Below are 22,500 nucleotides of genomic sequence, written 5' to 3'. Positions count from 1 at the left end.
GCTTTATGAAAACATCATACTATGAAAAAGCACGTTTCTAGAAATTATGGAATATATTCATAAACTTTCCATTCTAAAGAATTCTGGTGTCGCAGTTCACAATTAGTTATGTAGAAACCACCCCAAGGGTAAGTCACCCCAAGATGGGTCACTTCAGCATGAACATTATTTTGAGTTAAAAGCAAGCAAAACCCAGAAGATTCGGGAAAAGCTCTTTACCTCCCCTTCAACTGTCTGCTTGTACCAGGAAGAGAGCTATTAACAGAGGTCCCTCTTTACCTAAGAAACTTACCTGCATAATAGGGCAAACTTTGTTTTCCAAACATCTCCTCTCACCTTCCAGGCAATTGTCCTTCTCCCTTCTGTATCTTTAGATCCCTACCCTTCTCCTTAGCTCATATAAGCTTCATATTGCTTCACTGTCTTTGGACTTCCATGTTTGTGTGGATTCCCTGTATATACAAAATTAAATTTGATTTTCTGCTGTTAATCTGTGCCATCTCAATTTGATGCTTAGTCCAGCTAGAAGGACCTTGAAGGGGATAGGAAATTCTTCTGCTCTTCCTTTCCTCATAAAACCCCCTTGCTTTCACCCTACAAGTGGGCTACAACTTGGGTCACTCCGAATTTATCTGTGCTCCCTAAGTTGCAATTCTTTGACTGGAAATAATCACTTGTTTGCTTTATTGTGGCTCTTTATTTTCAGGTTAAGTAGTCCATGCAGGAAACTGAGTATACCATATCAGAACCATTGGAGGAAAACTAGGAGAAGGTAGAGTCACAGAAGCTAAGAAAAAAATATCAAGAAACTTGGAGTGACCAATGGTATCCAGTGCCACAAGACAATCAAGTAAAATGAGAGAAAATTTCCTTTTAGGTGGAGAAGGCTTACATTTTAATTGATGCATGGTTTGTTACTGTATTTAAACTTGTTTGTACATCTGATGTGCAGTAAGCCAGTGTCTGAGACACTGGTTTTTGAAACAAAGAAAGCTTTATTATTGGAAAGGCAGCCTAGCAAAAAGGCAGGGGATTATTCCCAAAGCTGCCTTGCCATGTTGAATGTAGGGACAGCTTATATATGTTTGGGGAAGGAGATGAATACATGAGAGGAGGGTGAAGTGTTTCTTGAAATCTTTGTGGGAGAGGACCTTGAAAAAGTCTGGAGGTATGCATTCTTCCAGACAATGAGGTGCCATTTGGGACCTGGTATGATCAGGTATTTCAGATAATTTCAAGACAAATGTTACTGTTTGGTCCCCATTAGATTTCTGTAATCAGTGGGCAAACAGGGAGTTGGAGTGGAAAAGTCAAAGTTAATGATTAATGAGATGTGCATAAAACAGAATTTAAGTAGGGAACAAAACAGAATGTGGAGCTAATTTAATGCAACTAAATCGGCTATAGTTCTACTTATGCTTTGAAAACAGGTCTGGGAACCAAGTGTCTGGCCTCACCTCATGCTTACATTCTGCAATCTGGTCTACTGGCTCTACTTGAAATTTCTGCATGTTTACGTTGTGCCTTCTGACACTCAAAGTTCACCTGCAGTTACATGTTTAGATCTGTTGATTAACTTTGTGGTATTTGGTAGCCAGCAGGATGGGTGGGCTGATTCTCCAACAGGTCACCCACTCTAAAGCAAAGCTGGTCAGAAAGCTCAGTCCTCTCACTCAGAGGTGTGAGATCATAGAAAATATGTACAGATTTTCCTCGACTTACTGCTACTGATCTATCATAACCGGTACTTCAGGAAACAAATAGGGAAGCCGTGGCCCGCTGTTGTGGCCAGCTGCTCACTCCTGGGGATTCTCCAGGGGGCTGGATAAATCTAAAGCATAGCTCCTGACTGGGTTTGCCAACACTGTTGCTGAAAAAACTTGGATAAACTAACTGGTTGCAGGAGAAGCCAATCGCTCAGGAGACTAGGGTTTGGGAAAGAGAAAGGGAGACATTTATTTTGGGTGCTGGCAGCTGGTGAAGTGGCAAGCTCAAACCTTAACAATCAACTTTTTTACCTGCAAGATGAATACCTAGAGTTTTATAGGGAGAGGTTCAGTGGGGTACATGCAAGAAAGCAGGCAGGGAGCCTGTGACCATGGGTTGGAGTTGATATATGTTCTGCATGTGATCATGGGCAGGAAAGGGTGTGGTCTTTTAGGCATTCTGTTGTTATCAGGGCTTTTCTGGCCTGGCGATTGGAATGTTCCCATCACTGCCAAACATCTTCATCAATGCCTCAAGAAAGTGCCATGAAAATAAGAACAATGGGTTTCAGTTAGAGCATGAGTTAAGTGGTCTTGTCTATTTATGGTTTTAACTATTGGGGTCTACAGTTGAGCAAGAGGGCTCGCTGGCTTATGATGGGGTTATGTTCTGATAAGCCCATTGTAAATTGAAAATATTGTAAGTTGAAAGTACATTTAATACCCTGAACCTACTCAACATCATAGCTTAGCCTACCCTACTTTAAATGTGCTCAGAACGCTTACATTAATCTACAGCTGGGCAAAATCTCTCACACAAAGCTATTATACAATAAAGTGGTGAATATCTCATGTAATTTATTGAATACTGTACTGAAAGTGAAAAACAGAATGGCTGTATGGATACAGGATGGTCTGAGTAAACTGGTTGTTCACCCTCATTACTGGATGGCTGACCAGGAGCTGTGGCTGCGTGCTGCTGTTCAGCATCACAAGAGTATCATACCGCATATTGCTAGTCCAGGAAAAGATAAAAACTTAAAATTTCTTTTTTAATTTTTAAAAAATGTTTATTTATTTTTGAGAAGGGGAGAGAGCATGCACAAGTGGGGAAGGGACAGAGAGAGAGGGATTGCTAGCCCAGGAAAAGATCAAAATTTAGAATTTGTTTTTTATTACTTTTTTTAAATGTTCATTTTTGAGAGAGAGAGAGAGCACATGCAGGTAGGGAAGGGACAGAGAGAGAAGGTCACAGAGGATCCAAAGTGGGCTCTGCGCTGACAGCAGAGAGCCTGATGCAGGACTCAAACTCATGAACAGTGAGATCATTACTTGAGCTGAGACCAAGAGTCAGATGTTTAACAAACTGAACCATGCAGGCACCCCCAAAATTTAGAATTTGGAATACAGTTTCTACTGAATGTGTACTGCTTTTCACCAATGTAAAGTTGAAAAGTCATGAAAAAGCAAATAATTGTTAACTCAGGGACTGCCCGTATATTTATTGGTCTCTGCCCCTAGTTCCTGGCACAGAGCTCCTAAAACCCTTGTAATTTCCTAAGTGATAAGAGCACTAGAAACACCTTTGTTCTACTGAGCTCCTAAATCCCTTGGGATTTCCTGGGTGTCTTTTGATAGGAATACCTTTTGTTCTTCATGGGCTTTTGGCCCACGATTAGAAGCTTGGAACTTTTAACCCCACAACCAATTCCAGAAAGGGGCTGGAAATTGAGTTAATGATTGAGCATCCCTATGTGACGAAGCCTCCATAAACATCCCCCAAGTATGGGGTTCAGGAAGCATCTGGGTTGAGGAACATGGGGTGTTTCAGGGAGAGTGGTGCGCTGAGAGAGAGCATGTAAGCTCTATGCTCTTTCCCACATATCTTGTCCTGCACATCTCTTTCATCTGGCTGTTCCTGAGTTCTATCCTCTTACAATAAACCAGTAATCTAGTTAGTACACTGTTTTCCTAAGTTCTTTGAGCCACTCTAGCAAATTGACTGAGCCCAATTACATTCCCATCAGAAGTGGGAACCTCTGATATATAGCAAGTTGGGTCAGAAGAACAGGTTACAAACTGGATTAGTGATTGGCAACTGAAGTGGGGGCTGTTCTGTAGGACAAAACCCTTAACCTGTAGGATCTGATGCTATCTCCAGGTGGATAGTGTCAGAATTAAGTTGTAGGACACCCAGCTGGTGTCACAGAGAATGGCTTGGTGGGGGACAAACCCCCACATATCTGGTGTCAGAGTGTTTTGAGTGTGGTAGTAGTGCGAGAATAAAGGAGATCCACAGGAGGAAGAGTAAGGTTTTCCTTACAGAGGCTTTGTCAAACTTTTAATTGCTGTGCTCTTAAGCTGAAACAGCTACCTCGCCTGACATTTGCAGTAAGCCTGCAGTATAAACAAGAAGAACAAAAAAAAAACCTGAAAAAACTGACTCCTGAGGAAGTAGGTAATTCAGAGAACAGAAACTATGTAAACACAAAATTCAGAAAAGTTAAAGAACCTACTGAATCCAAAAACAGAAATAGTACAAACTTTAGGATATGGCAAAGAGCACACAGTGCATTTTTTTTGAGACTGACGTGCTGCATATTTTACTAAGAACGTACTCTAATGCAATTTTTTTAGAGAAAGGAAAGGTAATTTAAAGTACTCAGAAAAAAATTGCACAAGAAACCCATGGTCTAAATCAATTCAACCTAAAATAGGAAATACATTGATGTAAAGTAAAATGGAATGGATTCTAAGCAGTAGATGGGATGAGTAAGAAGCTGGATGATATTAAGGATATTGCATGGAATGCATGTAATTCTTCGTCTCATAAGAAAATAAAGATTATAAAAAACCCCAAGGCAAAACAAACAAACATTCAACAGTATAGGAAAGGCATATTCTAAGCATGAAGCAACCCAAAATATGGCCTGATTTCTAATAATTGCTGGGAATGTAAGAGAACCCATTTTGTACGTTGTCCTACCGAGTGGTACTTGGGTTGAGACTTTGGAGACATAAATTAGGAATTTATCTTGACTCTTTAGTATTAAATTAAACAATATTAAAATAATCAATAATTATAAGGGCACCTGGGTGGTTCAGCCAGTTAAGGGTCTGACTCGATTTCTGCTCAGGTCATGACCTAGTGGTTCATGAGTTCAACCCCTGTGTTGGGCGCTGCATTGACAGTGCAGAGCCGGCTTGGGATTTTCTCTCTCTCCCTCTCTTTGCCCCTCCTCCACTTGTGTGCATGCATGCTCTCTCTCAAAATAAAGAAATTAAAAAAAAATCAATGATTGTAATAGAAATGCTCTTTTAGTTTTCAACTCTGAAATCAATTTACAAGCAGGGAAGACCTATTTACGGTTACAGAATAGATTATAAATGTTATCCACCTTTACCATGTAGAAGTTAATGACAGAAGATGGCAAGGGATAGGAAGGGAATATACATAGAATGGTAGAAGTCCTATTATTCCCATACAGGAGAAATTCAAAGGATAATATCTATATTTGAAATAGAACTCTTGAGTATTCTATCACAAAAGTAGCTAGTAGAGGAACTACACATAGTGATATGATGATATAGAAGGTGAAGGTGAGCAGGGAAGAGTAGCAGGAAACTAATAAACAATATATCAAGGGGAATGCCTGGGTGGCTCAGTCAGGTAAACATCTGACTCTTGATTTTAGCTCAGGTCATGATCTCACAGTTTGTGAATTCAAGCCCCGTGTCGTGCTTGTGTTGCTGACAGTGCTGAGCCTGCTTGGAATTCTTTTTCTCTCTCCCTCTCTCTCTGCTCCTCCCTCCACTCAAAATAAATAAATAAACTTAAAAAAAATCAAGGTATTCAAGGTATTATATCAAGAAATAGTAGGAAGAGTATATTAAGAGAAATGGAAGTAACCACCAGAAGAACCAAAGCAGATATATGTGAAAGAATTTGCCTCTGGGTTAGGGAATCGGTGGACAATCAAACACAGAATGATTGCTTTTCACTATATGGTTTCTGTACTATTTGCTTTTTAAAAACTCATGTGCATGTTTTGTTTTGATAAAATTTTTAAAAACTAAATGTTTAAAATTAAAAAAAAATGTTTATTTAGGGGCGCCTGGGTGGCTCAGTTGGTTAAGCATCCGACTTCAGCTCAGTCGTGATCTCACAGTCTGTGAGTTCAAGCCCCGTGTCAGGCTCTGTGCTGACAGCTCAGAGCCTGGAGCCTGCTTCAGATTCTGTGTCTCCCTCCCTCTCTGCCCCTCCCCTGCTCATGCTCTGTCTCTCTCTCTCTCTCTCAAAATAAATAAAAACATTAAAAAAATTTTTAAATGTTTATTTATTATTGGCAGTCCCAGGGAACTAATACAAGTGCTTCTAGGGAAGGGGGTGAGGCAAGGGTTGACTGCTTTCTGCCCCTCCCCTGCTCATGCTCTGTCTCTCTCTCTCTCTCTCAAATAAAAACATTAAAAAATTTTTTAAATGTTTTTATTTGAGAGAGAGAGAGAGAGAGAGCAAGAGAGAGGGAGGGACAGAGAGAGACTCTGGGAGACACAGAATCTGAAGCAGGCTCCAGGCTCTGAGCTGTCAGCACAGAACCTGATGTGGTGCTTGAACTCAGGAACCAAGAGATCATGACCTGAGCCAACGTTGCACACTCTGAGCCACCCAGGAACCCCCAAAACTAAATATGTGTTTTAACAAATGACCTGTTGTCATTAGAAAAGCCTGTCTCAGAATTAGCTACTTATGAAGAGCTTTTCATGACGTATTTGATGCAGACAGATAAGCTCTGAGTTATAACAATGCTCCTTGCTTCCATCATTTCTACAATACTGAATTAATAAGTATTGCCAAATGATGTCACAAAGTCCACTTTTCAACTATTTATGTGCTCATGTATTGCTGGTTGGGATGAAAAAATGGTACAATCATTTTGGAAAACAATTTGGTAATTCCTCATAAGGTTAAACCTATACTTACCATGTGATATAGCAATCCTGCTCCTAGATATTCACTCAAGAGAAATGAAAACATTTGTGTACACAAAAACCAGTATGTGAATTTCTTTAGTGACTCTGTTTATAATTGCTCCAAACTAGAAGCAGTCCAAACGTCCTTCAGTGGGTGAATGGATGTACAAACTATAGTACATATATACAATGGAGTATTACTCATCAATAAAAAGGAACAAACTTCTGGTACACTTGAGGTTCATGGATGAACCTCAAACGTGTTATGCCAAGTGAAAGAAGCCATATACAAAAAAAATCACAAAAGCTAAGCTATAATTCCATCCATATGATGTTCTGGACAAGGCAAATCTCTAAGGAGAAAAAACACATCAGTGGTGTTAGAATTGTGTTGCCTCAAAATTCATATGTGGAAGTCCTAACTCCCAGCACCTCAGAATGTGGATAGAGTCTTTCTAGAAGTAATCAAGTTAAACTAAAGCCTTCAGGGTGGGCCCTAGCTCATTATGACCAGTGTCTTCTTTATAAAAAGGGAAAATCTAGGCACAAAGACATACACAGAGGGAAGAGGATATAAATGAGACACAGGGAGAAGACAGCCATCTATGAGCCAAGAAGAGAGACATGGAACGATCCTTCCCTCACAATGCTCTGGAGGAACCAATGCTGCCAACACCTTGATTGGGAACTCTAGCCTCCAGACAATGAGTTTCTGTCATTTAAGCCACCCAGTTTGAGGTACTTTGTTTGGCAGTCCCAGGGAACTAATACAAGTGCTTCTAGGGAAGGGGGTGAGGCAAGGGTTGACTGCAGTGTGTCACAAAGGAACCTTCTGAGGTGATGGAAATGCTCTATGTCTTGACTGTGGTGTTTACATGACTGACAGCATGTGTTTATCAGAAGTCACAGAATTCTGTGCTAAAAAGGGAAAATATTACTCTTTGTGGAATTATACCTCCAGAAACCTGACTTGAAAATACTAACAGAGGGGCGCCTGGGTGGCTCAGTCGGTTAAGCGTCCGACTTCAGCTCAGGTCACGATCTCACGGTCTGTGAGTTCGAGCCCCGCGTCGGGCTCTGGGCTGATGGTCCAGAGCCTGGAGCCTGGTTCCGATTCTGTGTCTCCCTCTCTCTCTGCTCCTCCCCCGTTCATGCTCTGTCTCTCTCTGTCTCAAAAATAAATAAACGTTAAAAAAAAAAATTAAAAAAAAAAAAAGAAAATACTAACAGAAAAACTAGATTAAAAAAATCACTTTTAGGGGTGCCTGGGTGGCTCAGTCAGTTAAGTGTCTGACTCTGGCTCAGGTCATGATCTCACGGTTTGTGGTTTCAAGCCCCACATCGGACTTTGTGCTGACAGGGCAGAGACTGCTTTGGATCCACTATCTCCCTCTCTACAGAGAGGGACCGTACAGAGGACTCTACAGAGTCCCTCCCCTGCTCGTGTACTCTCTCTTTCTCTCTTTCTCAAAAAAAAATAAAAATAAAAATAAATCACTTTTAAAATTTTATTTATTTATCTTAAAATTTTTAAATGTTTTATTTATTTTAGAGAGAGAGTGTGCGAGTGGGGAGGGACAGAGAGGGAGGAGGACAGAAGAGCTGAAGCAGACTGTACACTGAGAGCTGCAAGCTCAGTGCAGGGCTTGAACTCACACAACCTGTAAGATGACCTGAGCCGAAGTCAGACACTCAACCGACAGCTACCCAGGTGCCCAAAATATCACTTTTAAAATTAAAATTAGAAAGGAGACCCAAGATGTGTGTATATACAGAGATCTTTATACTAACACTGATCATAATAACAAAAACAGAAGTAAACACAATGTCCAAAAATAGATTCTTTGAACCTAATAATTAAAAAAAAACACTTCAGATGACAAAATTCTTTCCCTGATGGACTTCACATTTTAGCAGATGAGATAGCTATTACATAAATGAAGGGATATATATATATATATATATATATATATATATATATAATGTCAGGTAGTGATAAGTTCTGTGAAGAAAAGGTAGAGTTAAAAGGAACTCTAATTAATTAATTAATTTGAGGGGGGCACAAGTGAGTGAGGGGCAGAGAGAGAGAGAATCCCATGTGGGGCAGGGAGAGAGAGAGAGAAGCAGGGCTTTCCCAGGGCTCCTGTTTTGCCTGAAGCAAGGCTCGAGCTCACCCAATGTGGGACTTGAACTCATGAACTGTGAGATCATGACCTGAAGTCATATGCTTAATGACTGAGCTACTCAAGCACCTGAAAGCACTCTATTTTAGATATGGTAGTGTGATGGTCGGTTTTATGTATCAACTTTACTAAGTTGTAATCCCCAGGTATTCACCCAAATATTAGTCTAGGTGTTGCTGGGGAGATATTTTGTAGACATGATTCATGTCCATAATGAGTTGACTTTGAGCAAGGGAGGACATGCATGATTTAATCATCAGACAGACTTTAAAAGCAGAGGCTTCTTAAAGAATGGGAAATTCCAGCTGTGTTGGGAAATAGAAAACTTGAGATAAAATTTGTTGTCTTATAGTTAACTGTGTTATTTTAGAGTTTTACTAACCAAGGAAAGGGCCACATCTTGTATCAGATGTGCTTTTACTCTACTTTTAAAGGGTCTGTTTCAGGGGCATCTGGGTGGCTCAGTCAGTTAAGCACCTGACCTTCGGCTCAGGTCATGATCTCACGATTTGTGGATTCGAGCCGGGCATCAGGCTCTGTGTTGACAGCTCAGAGCCTGGAGCCTGCTTCAGATTCTATGTCTCTCTCTCTCTCTCTCTCTCTCTCTCTGCCCCTCCCCCACTCATGCTCTGTCTCAAAAATAAATTTAAAAAATAATTAAAAAAAATAAAGGGTCTGGTTGCAGTGGTTCTCAAAGTATAGTTCATAGACCAACAATATCAGCAGTTTTCAGGCTTACCCCAGTCTTCCTGAATCAGAAACTCTGGAGGTGGAATTTAGTAATCTGTGTTTTAAGGAATTTGCCAGGTGATGGTGATGGACATTAAAGTCTGAGAACCATTGGTCTTGAGCAAAGATGGGTATAATTCCACCAATAAAGACTCCAAGACAGCAACTCTTGGGTTCTTAGCAATCATCCTGGGCTTGTTTAAGAGCAGAATTCTACTAGAATCTGATCTAGTAGGTCTGAGGTGGACCCAGGAATCCATTGTAATAAGTAATTCTGATGCAGGTGGTTCACAGATGATTCTGAAAAACAGTGCTCATTGGTCAATTCTTAGTTTCCAGTATATTCAAGCTCTCAGCAACATTCGTCATGATTGACCAAACCCACCTTCAGAACTGCTTTCTACACTTTGGGACTACACTTTCTATGCTCTTGGTTTTCTTCCTACCTTACCATCCATTCAATCACAACTTCCTTTACTGAATTTGCCTGCTCTTCTCAATTTCTAAACATTAGTGTGCCCCAAGGCTCACTCTTCAGATCTCTTCTCTTTTTAATCCTTGCTCATGCCCTAAGTGTTAATTTTGTATCTCCAGACACACCTGTGTGATATTTCCACTTGGATATTTCAATGCCATCTAAAACTTAATATGTCCAACACTGAATTCTTGCTTTCCACCTTTCAGACTGGCTCCTTTCCTATATCTCACCCATCTTCCTGTCCAAGTAGACGCTACCACTTCTAATTTCTTTCTGTTTTTTGTCTCTGGATTCTGTCTCTGTCTTAAAGTTTCTTTGTCAATCAGGATTGAGTCAAGAGAAATGGTTCTGGTTGTTGCTCTCATTGTTCTTGAAGGGATGAAGTTATTAGTCATTGAGGTCAAGAATATATCCAGTGTTCTAAGAATCTTATTGCTAACTTCGTAAAAGAAAGTATCCCATTTTAGGCTTTTCGTAAAAGAAAGTATCCCATTTGGTCCACTGGGGGCAGCAGAGAGCAGTGTGTTAGATATTTAGATCCCGAGGTGGCCCCTGAGAGTGACTGGTTACTAGGCAACTCTCATAAGCACAACTCTCATAAGCATAACTGATATGATCAGGACTCAGTTCTGCTGTTTGGCTGATGGAAGGTTAGGGAGAGTATCGAATGAGTGCAGATGTGGCTTTCAGAGTTGGGGAGCCACTGGACAGATGTGGCAGCTATCACAGAGAGACAGTTGCTCCCCCATTCTCTGTAGGGATTAGTAAGGTTCTCTAGCGAATCTGTAAACCACTGAAAGTGTTATCTTTGTGGACTCCAGCCAGCTTGCTCAATGGGACACTTTCCAGACTGAAACCTTATCTAGCTGTCAGTGAATTAGCTCATGCTGGAAATGAACAGAAAGTTTCATTATTTCCAGACTACCCGCAGTTGTTTTTCTTCTCTTCTTTCTCTTACACATCGTATTTTTGCCTTTGTCCCTTGATACTCTGTCTCCCTCATGTAAAAAATAAACAGTGCATGAAATAAATATATAACAGTGTCTTAAATACCTGAGTTATTCTTTGACTATATGTTGTTAGGTGAAAAAATTTCAGAACAATATGAAGAAAATGATACTATTTCTATTACAAAACCAAAGCTATACATTTTTTGTTTTTTATTGTTTTTTTTGTTTAAAAAATTTTTTTAATGTTTATTTATTTTTGAGGGAGAGAGAGACAGAGTGTGAGTGGGGAGTGGGAGAGAGATGGAGACACAGAATCTGAAGCAGGCTCCAGGCTCTGAGCTGTCAGCATAGACCCCGATGTGGGGCTCAAACTCAGGAACTGAGAGATCATGACCTGAGCTGAAGTTGGATGCTTAACTGACTGAGCCACCCAGGTGTGCCTACCTACTTTTGTAAGTACAGAAAACTGCATGTAAAGTCTTAGATGGAAACATGCTGAACTGCATGTAAAGTCTTAGATGGAAACATGCTTTTGGGGAAAAAAATGGAATTGAATGGAATCTTTATTGTTTCAGTTTCAGCAATTAAAATCTGTAGAAATAGTATCTATGCAATTCATAGTAATTTAAAAAGTCAGGATACAAGAAAAAATACACTAAATGTTTTGGGCCATTTTAGGGGGGATATCTGGAAAACTCTAGGAATTAGATGGTGTTCGTTCAATTTTATCCCTTTAGAAGGCCCTATTTGCCTAAGCTGGCCTACTCTTCCATAAAAAGTCACTGAAAGTTTCTGTGCTCCATTCCAGAAAATCCGGATCAATACTTTTCGCCATTCCATTATTCCTCACCCCTGCTTTTCTTGGTTCTCTAGTTTCCTTATTTTGGCCACATATTTCAGCTTGTGTTTTCCTACTGGTTGCTTTGATTAATGACCAGGTTTGGATTTGCTCTCCTTATTTTGATATTGTTTCATTGGCGGGATCTTATGTTTGGTATTTGCCTTCAGGTTTTATGCAACCAGAAGCTTTTGAGTGAAGGCTTTTCCTTCTGCACTCACCTTTGGGGCACTCGAGGGTAGACAAGATCCTGCTTCCTCTGGTGGAATTGAGGGCGACGATCATATTCACCTCAGTTCACTCATGGTCTGGGATTATTTTTCATTTTCAGAGCACACGATGCTGTTTCATACATTTGTTTCGTGGTTCCTGGTCCCTGAGTACTGCGACCTTATTTATTCTTACGCTTTATGTTTGTTGGATTTAAAATCCTACAATTTTGAAGGCTTACCTAATGGACAAAAAGTGTTCTTGCAACAATGGTTAGAGCTGCCAGCTTTCATTATAAATGTCATCCTGACCGTATAATGTTTTGTGTGTAAAAGAAACCAATGACTTTCTACGCAGTCGATAACTCTATTACTTTTCATTCTGGCTGTGGAGAGCATAGTTTCTTTTCAATATTAAGACTATGTTACATTTGTATATGTTAAAGGCATTCACTTAACACAATAGGACCCAAGCCATCTTGTAAACAAATGCATTTTAAAAAGTCATGTAGCCCAAGAGCTGCTAAACAAAATTCTCCAGTAAATTATACTATTTCTTCCTTGTTAAAACTTGGGAAATTGGGGCGCCTGGGTGGCTCAGTCGGTTAGGTGTCGGACTTTGGCTCCGGTCATGATCTTGCGGTCCGTGAGTTTGAGCCCCATGTCAGGCTCTGTGTTGACAGCTCAGAGCCTGGAGCCTGTTTCAAATTCTGTATCTTCCTCTCTCTCTGACTCTCCCCTGTTTATGCTCTGTCTCTCTCTGTCTCAAAAATAAATAAACGTTAAAAAAAAAAAAAAAAAACCTTGGGAAATTAAAAAAAAACTAATTTATTACTGAATAGGACTAGGTTATTACTTAATAGATGCTATATTCTTCCTTTCCTTGGTTCCTTCTTAGTTTCTTTTCTTATTTGCTTTAATTGATTTAATAACAGGTATGGTAGAAACTTGAATATAGTATAACCCTAATTGATAGAAAATAGTAGAAGCCACTGATTGTAATTACCAAGACTTTTATCTTTATTTTGTGTCTCTAGATGATTAACAGAGATTCTATTAATGATTTGATAAAGCTGAATCAAACTTTTAATATTTTACTTTGATCAGTGGTACCATCTCTGGCACATAATTACAGAGCATTAATATTGTCTTAGAGTAAATTAAAATGCTATAAAAGAAAATAATGTAATTAAAGAGAATAAAGAATGTCTTCCATGCTTTCATTATAATCAATACTCTGCCCTTAAAATGAACTGAAATTCAAATCAAGTTTGGAAAGGGATAAGCTTTCTAGTGTCCATCTTTCTACCATTAAGTCAAGGTGAGATATTTAACATAGATTTTTTTAGTTCCTAAAAAAAGGAATTGAAAGTAATGACATAGTCCCTATCTCAGTGACTGCTTATAGTTAGTGTGGATTTTCATCCATTGGTATTGACCACTTGGTGTAGTGTATTGGGAAGGATCTGAGGCCATGTCCAGTTTAGCAGTGAAGAGTATTATAAGCAATGGTGATGGCTGCTTGAGTGTGTCAATGGCATCTTAGGTAATGTGTATTTCTTCACTCTAATATAAGACAGTAAAAGTAATGTCATGAGCAGGTTTTCAAGATCATTCTGGTGTCAGTGTGATGAGATATTATTTCATGAAAACATCACAAAAACCCTACTTCTGTATCATTAACTTCTTTATGCAAATGAAGAAAGTGAGATTAGGGGGTTAAGTAACTTGCCTGAAGTTGAACAGCTATTAAAGAGCAGAACTGGGATTTCAACCAAAGTGGGCCAGACTTCAGAGACTATGACAGTTTTGCTTGGCCATATAACCGTTTTATAATGGAGGAACTTATATTAGTTCTGATGATCAGAAAAGTTTCATGGATGAATTGGGACTTTTTCTAAACCTTGAAGAATGTGTGGTGTTTAATACTTGGAAAGAAATGAGATAAGGGAACAGCATTAGCAAATGTGGAAACATAAGAATGAGTCTGTGCATTTAATGGGGTGGTTTAATCAGCAGTACCTGGTGGGAAAGCAATGAAGGTGTGGCCTGGTGACAGAGTGCTTTATTTTTATTATTTTTGTTTTTTTATTTATTAAAAAACATTTTTCTTTTGAAAGACAGAGACAGAGTATGAGTAGGGAAGGGGCAGAGAGAGAGGGAGACACAGAATCTGAAGCAGGCTCCAGTGTCCAAGCTCTGAGGTGTCAGCACAGAGCCTGATGAGGGGCTCGAGCTCACGGACCGGACCGTGAGATCACGACCTGAGCTGAAGTCAGAGGCCTAGCCAGTTGAGCCACCCTGGCGCCCCCCCACCCGTTTTATTTTTTCAGAGTGCTTTGAATGTTTGAAAGAGTATGGATTTAACTCTATAAGCAATGGTACGTCACACAACATTATTGATAAAAGCGATTCTTTAGGAAGATTGATCTAATGTTGGACTATTGTCAGCAGGATTCATGAAGGTCATGAGAGAGGAAGCAGGATAGATTAGTTAGAAGGTTACTACTGTGGTCCAGAGAATTTGAGCATAGATCATTATAGTGCACATATTTTATTGAACTATTAAAAATTTTTTTTAATGTTTTTTTTTTTGAGAGAGAGAGCAGAGTGTGAGTGGGGGAGGGGCAGAGAGAGAGAGGGAGACACAGAATCTGAAGCAGGCCCTGGGTTCTGAGCTGTGAGCACAGAGCCTGATGGGGGGGCTCAACCCACAAACTGTGAGATCATGACCCCAGCTAAGTCAGATGCTTAACTGACTGAGCCACCCAGAGCCCTGAACAATTTTTATGTTTAGACATTGAACTAAGCAATTTTATCTCAGCTAATTCTCACACTATTATGAGGAAAGTATTATGATCTTCATTTATGATAGAGGTCTAGATCACAAAGTTTAGTGGTGGAGCTGATCTTCAAATCCTGGGTAGTCTGATTCCAGACCACCATGTTCCTCTACTTAGAATAAATAAGTACGAAGGCCTACATGTGAGTGTTCAGAAAGGAGGAGATGATAATTGACTTGGGGAGATATTAAAAGCAATTGGTTTCAACATTTTGGGCTACTGCCCACAGTAAGAAATAAGAAACTCAGGACATTTCTACTCACAGATGTAATCCGAATAGCCTCATGAAACAGCATTTATTTACCCTTATCATATGTAATGCACTCTGTTTTTTTTCTATGCTATTTTATTAACATTTTTCTGATTGTTACCCACTAAAGATTTTATAATCCATTAATAAATGGTGTGGCTCCAAACTGAAAAACTCTGAGCTATAAAATATGAAAGAGACAAAAAGTTTGAAAGTCATCTCTAGGTTTTGCTTGAGTGTTGAAGAGAATGGGTATCACTGATTGATAAAAATACAGGAGAAACTGGAAAGAGGAGTTGATTGTTTCCTGCAGCTGCTATACAAATGACACAAATTTATTCTCTTACAGTTCCGGAAGCCAGAAGTCCAAAATCAGTAGCACTGGGCCAAAGTCAAGGTATTGGCAGAACCACTTCCTCCAGAAGCTCTAGTTGAGAATCTTTTCCTGCTGTCTTCCTGCTTCTGTTGGTTACAGGCGTTCTTTGGCCTGTGGCTGCATTACCCCAATGTTTACCTCCATGGTCACATGTCTTCCTTTGTGTGTAATCTCCTCTGCTTTCTTCTTTTAAGGATACTTATGATTGCAGTTAGGGCACACCTGGATAACCCAGGATAATCTTTTTTCTCAGATTCTTGAATCCAATGACATCTGGAAGACAATAGAGAAATAATGCATATTACAGAATGGGGTTTACAAGTAATTATGCCCTTCCTTTTAACCTTCCGAACCTCCCCCTCCAGACTCCGCCCTCCCTCCATTCCTTCCTTAGCTGCTCCCACCCCTTTCTTTCTTTTGTTCTTTTTATTACCCACCTAAGAAATCACAATATATTAGACATAGAGCCACTTTGTACAAACATAGGGTAGTGCCTAGCACAGTATTTGCCATATATTAAGTGTTTGATAAATACTTGTTGAATAATTGTGATAATTTCGTTAATTCTCATTCTGAAAAATTAGTCTTTTTCTGGACCATTATGTGTCTCTTTCTAGTCATCAGAAACCTGCTTTCACAATTTGGCAGAACTTAGAGAATATATGGTTTTGGTTGTAACCCCTCATTTTTACTTTTGAGGTAACAAAAACAGAGGAAAAGTGATGGCAGTGGAGATAAAGAGAGGACGAATTTGGATAAGATTGACAAAATTAAAGGCCACGTGATAATGGGTCCATTTTAGATGGTGGGTTTTGGATTTATTGATTTGAAGCAGGGTCTAATCAATTGGGGATGTTCTGCGTGAAACCTGTGTTTTATGAAATGCTGAGTATAATAGGAAAGGCAAGTTTATGTTTGGTCCATCAGACATCATTCAGATTTGGCAGTGAGGCTCAGGGCAGAGAGCTAGTAGCTGTGGCTTAGAACCCTGCCTTGCCACTTTCTCTGCCTGGTTTTGGGCAATTTACTTAGCCAAGCATGTCCTTAACATTCTCAGCAGTAGAATGTCTGTAATACTGTAATACCTTTCACCTACAGTTCTTGTGAGACTTAGGATAATACGTGTGCTTTGGTCAAAATGAGTGCTCAGTAAATGCTAATTCTCATTCTTGCTGTACTTTATTTGCCTTATTCATTCTCAGTCTTTCATGAGTATACCCTGGAGTTTTCCAGTGGCTACATGATGTGTTCTAAGATACTGCAACAGACTGAATACAGAAGAAGATATGAGAATCCAGCAGTCTTCTGTTAAGCCAGGCACTAAAGAGATTTGCAAAAATTAAACAATACGACTCCACTCACTAAACTCTTCTTTTTGGAAAGCAGTCAGAAAGGCACTGGTAAAAAAAAAAAAAACCAAAAAAAACCAAAAAAACCAAAACTATATTAATATTTAGTGAGTTTGTTTTGTTATTTAAAAATGAATTTGTGGGTATTTAAATATTTCTCGCTTAAAAATTTTAATACATATAGATATTGATAGATATCACCTATATAAACAAATATCTCTTTGGGGTCCACAATGATTTTTAAAAAGTTGTAAAGGAGCCTGGACTGAAAATTTGAGAACCGCCAATTTAGAGGCATGAGAATGGGATCCAATAGGATAGTGTCAACTCAGAGTCCAAGCTCCATTGAACATCTTACTAAATTTGGTTCCTTTTGTGACAGCTAACAAGTAGCTAATGAAGAAAAAGCTGGCTAGAGGTGAACTGCTGGCAGGGAGTGATAAGGGGAATTGTAGCTGGGGACTTTGGGGGAAATGATAGCCTGGAAAAGGGTGCTTTTAGATAGAGCCAAGCCTCTCTATTCAGTTCCTCCCACTACTGTTTATTTTTCTTCTTCATGTTTTTATTTAAGTTCCAGTTAGTTAACATACGATGTAATATTAGTTTCAGGTGTAGAATTTAGTGATTCAACACTTCCATACAACACCCTGTGCTCATCACAAGTGCCCGCCTTAATCCCCATTACCTATTTCACCCATCCCCCTGCCCACCTTCCCTCTGGTAACCCTCAGTCTGTTTCCTGGTTTGCCCCCCACTGCCCCCCCCCCCCCCAGGTTCATCTGTTTAAGAGTGCTTTAGGATAAAAGATTATGATAATATATTCTAAGAATTACTTGTTTTATAAATTTTTTAAATCATGCTTTTGGCATGCAGAGTGTCCTCCAGGGACTATTTCTGGAAAAGGTTTAAGTATAACTGCAGAAAGCTATGTCATCGCCTGAAGCTTTATATGGAAGGACTGAAACTTGACTGAGTGTGCTTCTGTTCATATTCCATGCAGCTTTAGGATAGAAAACCAGCTCTGTGGCATCTTTATTTAAAGTGTCTATCTAAAATCCTGTAAAGAGGGTTTTTGGTAATTGTGAGTAGTTCTTAAGGAGAAAGATTAAAGTGATCATGTTCTTTCCCCTCTCTCCACTTAAAATGGTTTTAGAGATTTTAGTCATGTTGATTGCCAACCAGTGATCACAGGTTAAGGTGTATATGACACCATTTATTTTCCAGTCTGCACTTGTGAGTCATAGTCTGTGCTGGAATGTTTAATATTTTCAGATTCATTGTTTTTTCCTAGCCCTAAAAATTTTCTTTTTCAAAAAAAAAATCTTATGCAAAACAAAGATTAAATGCTTAAAAAGAAATGAAAATGGAACCCCTAAGTTTCAGAGTGAATTTTGCAAAATAAAATAATTCTTTTGCATTATGTCATTTACACTTTCCAAGGTTTCAGTTCTATGCAGTCTGATTCTTTGCACCTTTTGTAGTTAGTTGAAATAGTTTGCTAATTACTGTTATGCCTTAGATAGGGTTGCCAGAAAAAATAGAGTAAATTTGTATTTCAGAAAAACAATGAATCATTTATTAGTATAATTACTTTCCCCAAACTGCATAGAACAATATTTGTATTGGTTGTTTATCTGAAATTGAGTTTAAGCAGGCATCCTATATTTTAATTTGCTAAACTTGGCAACCCTACCTAGGCATAACTAGGTTCTTTTGTTTGTCTTAAGAGTATATGGAACAGGTATTTTCAAATGGTTTTGTAGTTAAAGGCAAATACATAATTTTCTCAATGAAATAACTATTACTTGGCCAAAAGTGTTCTTATATGTAAAACAGAACCCTTAATTCTCAGAAATGGAGTCCAAAAATTAGTTCTCATCTTGCAAATCAAGTTTTACAGCTTAGTTTAGCTTGGGAAACTTTCTGGTTACTGGGTGAGCTAGCTCCACCCAGCTGCTGAAGTGAGATACAAATTGTAACAAAACCGGAAGTTGGCTAGGCTGCCTTCGCTTCTCAAGGTAAGTGTCGCCTTCTGTTCTCTCTAAGTCAGAGCTCTCCGCAAAGCGTTTAAAAATTGAAGCCAGCTAAGGCAACAGTACTGGAGAGCAGGCGCCATGGATCATGGGGGCAGTCGGCGACGCAGAATGAACGCTTTAACAAATTATGTTCTGGACTTGTATTGAGTTAATGAGGGTGCACAAACGAGTTAGGTTAGTAATATGTCCCGTGACTTTGACTAACGAGCTTTAATCCCAGAAAAGGGAGATTGTAAGTAGAGTCGTGCTTGGGATCCTGAAAAGCTTGGACTGTATTCATGCACACGTGTTTTCTTTCTTTCTTCTTTTTTGAAAAGTTGAAACTGTCGGAACTCCCTTTTATATTTAAACCTAATGGGATAATTACCTGTATGCAGATTATTCAGAGCCTTACTTCGTTTTTAAAGTGTGTTTTAAACTAGAAATTTTAGCTCCCCCGACCCCTGGTGTGCCTTTAGAATTTAAGAAAGGCTCTAAGGGTGGCAAGGTGTTACCTCTGCCCCGCCCCTCCCCGCCCCTTCCCCCCTATTTGTATCTTGTCAGTGCTTGCCTAGGGGCAAAGGAGATTTTTCAATTTGTAAATACATTATCCAGGGATATTTCTTTACAGAGCTGAACTTTTGAGCTTCAGGTAATTTCTTTTAATTCCGAATTAAGAGAAAAAGTGTAAAGATTTGAGTACTGTACAGAGATGGAGGCTAAATTTTGGTTTATTGATTTATTGAAAACAATGAGCTAGACTTTTTAGAGGATGGTTTTGTTTGAAGGGATGAGTTCTAGTAAGTTGCTTAATAACCCAACATGTTGATTCTTTTGGCCAACTGTAGCTTCTGTTTCACACGTGTCCATTTAGGTAATGTCCGATTCTCTGGAAATCACACTGTACAAGTGCTGTTTTCAAGGTACACTGTTAGTGTGACAGGAGATCAACACGCGGGACACCTGGCCATAGGACAAGTCACCAGTTGGGGCAGGGGTGATAAATTTTTTTATCAGCAAAATCAAAGCTTCTGGAGGTTCCGAAAAGAGAACAGTTACTTGAGGTTGGCAGAAATTGGCAAGACCCCATGGAAAGAAGGAGGTTTTAATGGAAGACCTGGTTTATGGTGGCCACTGTGCGAGATGTTTCATACGTATTACTTTATTTAATCTTCACAAGGCACCTTGATGTTGGTTGCATTTTTTCTAGCAAAATGAGAAAACTAAAGCCTGGTAAGGTTAAATAATTCGCTCACGGTCACTAAGGTGGTGCCTGCTGGGTTAAAACCGGCAGCTGGATTCTTCAAACGATGGTGATTTCAATGTCCGAAGTGTTTACTGGATCATAGGAGACAGTAGTTGATGGCTTTGCAAATGGACCTTGAAAGAGGGGAGGAGGTTTTATTTACCAAAACAAAACCAAGCAAAAACTGTAAAAGGAACATAGAATGTTTGAAAATAGATAAAAGAAAAAAGCTAAACAATTTTCTGGTATTTCTTTACAGTCTTTATGTATCCCATGTTTTATAGTTACAAATTATAATTTTTTATTATACTTAAAGCACTACATGCTTTAAAAATTTTAAATTATTTTATATTATATATTATATTTTCATATTATGTATTTTTGTAATTTTTATGTTATAAACACCCTTTTCAAAAAAATGTGCACAATACAAAGAGGATTAAAAAAGAGGAAGTCCACTCCTCTTCCCCTATTGAAAACACTCTCCTGGTGATAACCACTATTGAGAAAGTTTAAAGTGTGGAATAGAAGTTTTTTTTTTTTTTTCCTTTTGCCTTTAACTTTTAAGTGATATATCTTTCAGTATACTAAATATCATTTTGCAATCTGCTTGCTTTCATTCCTCGGTGTGGCATGAGCATGTTTCCACTTAAGTACATGCAGATTCATGTCTTAGGGTTTTTGTGAAAGGAGTTGATAGTTGCAAGCACTTAAAGGAATGCCTAGCTCCCATAAAGCACACAGTAATTATTGGCTGTTATACTTGTCATTGACTATTCTATTTCATTCTTTTAAGTGAGTATGAAGTATTCTATAGTTTGGATGTAGCATAGTTCATTTTTGTAACCACCTAGATTTTTGCCATTTTCCAAATAATTTTAGCATAACTGTGCGAGTTTTTCTGTAGGATAATTCCTGGAATTGAAATTCCTAGGTCAGAGGCTAAACATAGCTTAGTAGGATACTGTCAAATTTCCTCCAAAAATATTGTGACAGTTTACACTCTTCATTGTGTATGAGTGTGCTCATTTTTCTATATCCATGTTGATACTGGAAATTATCAGTCTTTTGGATTTTCCATGAAATGATAGGCAATGAATTTTTTTTTTTTTTTTACATAAAAGGTATAGTGTACAGAGATTTTTGTATCTTATTCTTTCCCATGTAACATGTATGTAACTTCCACATGAGGAGGAATTTGGCAGATGAAATAGGTCCCAGTTAGAAGGCAGGACATGGGGAGAAAGAAAGAGTGTTGCTTCTTCCTGGAATAAGTATACGTGGTACCTTGTCACTAGAGCATGGGAGAATAAAATCCTTGAAATTGGGTTGTGCTTTGGGAAAATGATCTTGTGGTGTTGTTTAGGACAATCAGAATGGCGATACAGAAACAAGTAGGGCAATTGAGAGTGTTTCCTTAATTTGGTGACAGGTGATGAAGGCTTTGTGCTTTGGTGATGGCGGAATGGAAAGTAGCAGACAGATATAATATAATAGAGAGAAAGTCGAAGAGAGATGCAGAAGGGGTAGGTAGGAGAGTGGAAGGGTGGAGGAAGAATCTGCAGAGCTTGCTTGGAAATTGGGGTCCAAAAGAGTGTTTGGCGTCAAATCTTGAGAATATGGGGTGTGAAGTCTTAGTGACTAGAAATGTGTTGCCAGGCCTCCATCAGAATAGGGAAGTCAGATACAAAAACTAGTCTGGAGGAAAAAATGATGAATTTCATTGCAGACTAGTTGAGCTTATTGTCATCCAAACAGAAATCTATATACAGTTGGAAGTATGAATCAAAGCATTGAGGAGATGTAGAGTGGGGGTAATTGGAAGATCTGAGAAACATCCTAGTGATAAAAATTGAGTCCATGGAAGTGATGAGCTTACAGAGAAATGTGGGGGGCCAAGGTAAAAAGTCTTGGGAATGGATATATTCATGTATGAGGCATGGAGAGGAACCAGACTTAACAATATTTTTTACAATGACTATTTCTAACATTTGACCTTGGATCTAAATAGGTCTAATGTCCCTCAAAAGTCCACGATCACTTTTTTCTTTCTACCTTTGGTTCTTTTATTGCTCCCATTCAAATTGTGCTCATTTTGAACCCCTTTTCCTCCATTGTTTACCTACCATGTCAGCCTTAAAGGTCTGATCTGAATCTATGGATGGCTTATTGGTTAAAACCTCAGAAGCCAGATCAGAGACCATACTTTTTCATCACTCATTTGCTGCAACTCTGACAAATGTCTTAATCAGTGCCCTATTTTACAACGTGGGGACAATAATACCCCTCATACCTTCCTGCGTTGCTTTGAGGAAGGCATGCTAAGTACCTGACATGATTCCTGACATGTTGTAAGC

The 22,500-nt window shown here is 39.0% G+C and overlaps 1 protein-coding gene across 1 annotated transcript in view; it reads left to right on the top strand.

Annotated features, from left to right (window-relative positions):
- Window positions 1-18,829: 18,829 nt before the first annotated feature.
- Window positions 18,830-22,500, top strand: part of FRRS1 (ferric chelate reductase 1) — a 46,063-nt gene continuing 42,392 nt past the window's right edge. Inside the window, exon 1 of the mRNA XM_030327192.2 lies at window positions 18,830-18,900. The gene's annotated coding sequence lies outside the window, so the exon portion shown is untranslated. The remainder of the gene's footprint in view (window positions 18,901-22,500) is intronic.

The sequence above is a fragment of the Lynx canadensis genome, chromosome C1, assembly GCF_007474595.2.
Source record: "Lynx canadensis isolate LIC74 chromosome C1, mLynCan4.pri.v2, whole genome shotgun sequence".
NCBI lineage: Eukaryota > Metazoa > Chordata > Mammalia > Carnivora > Felidae > Lynx > Lynx canadensis.
This window is presented reverse-complemented; position numbering and strand designations above follow the sequence as displayed.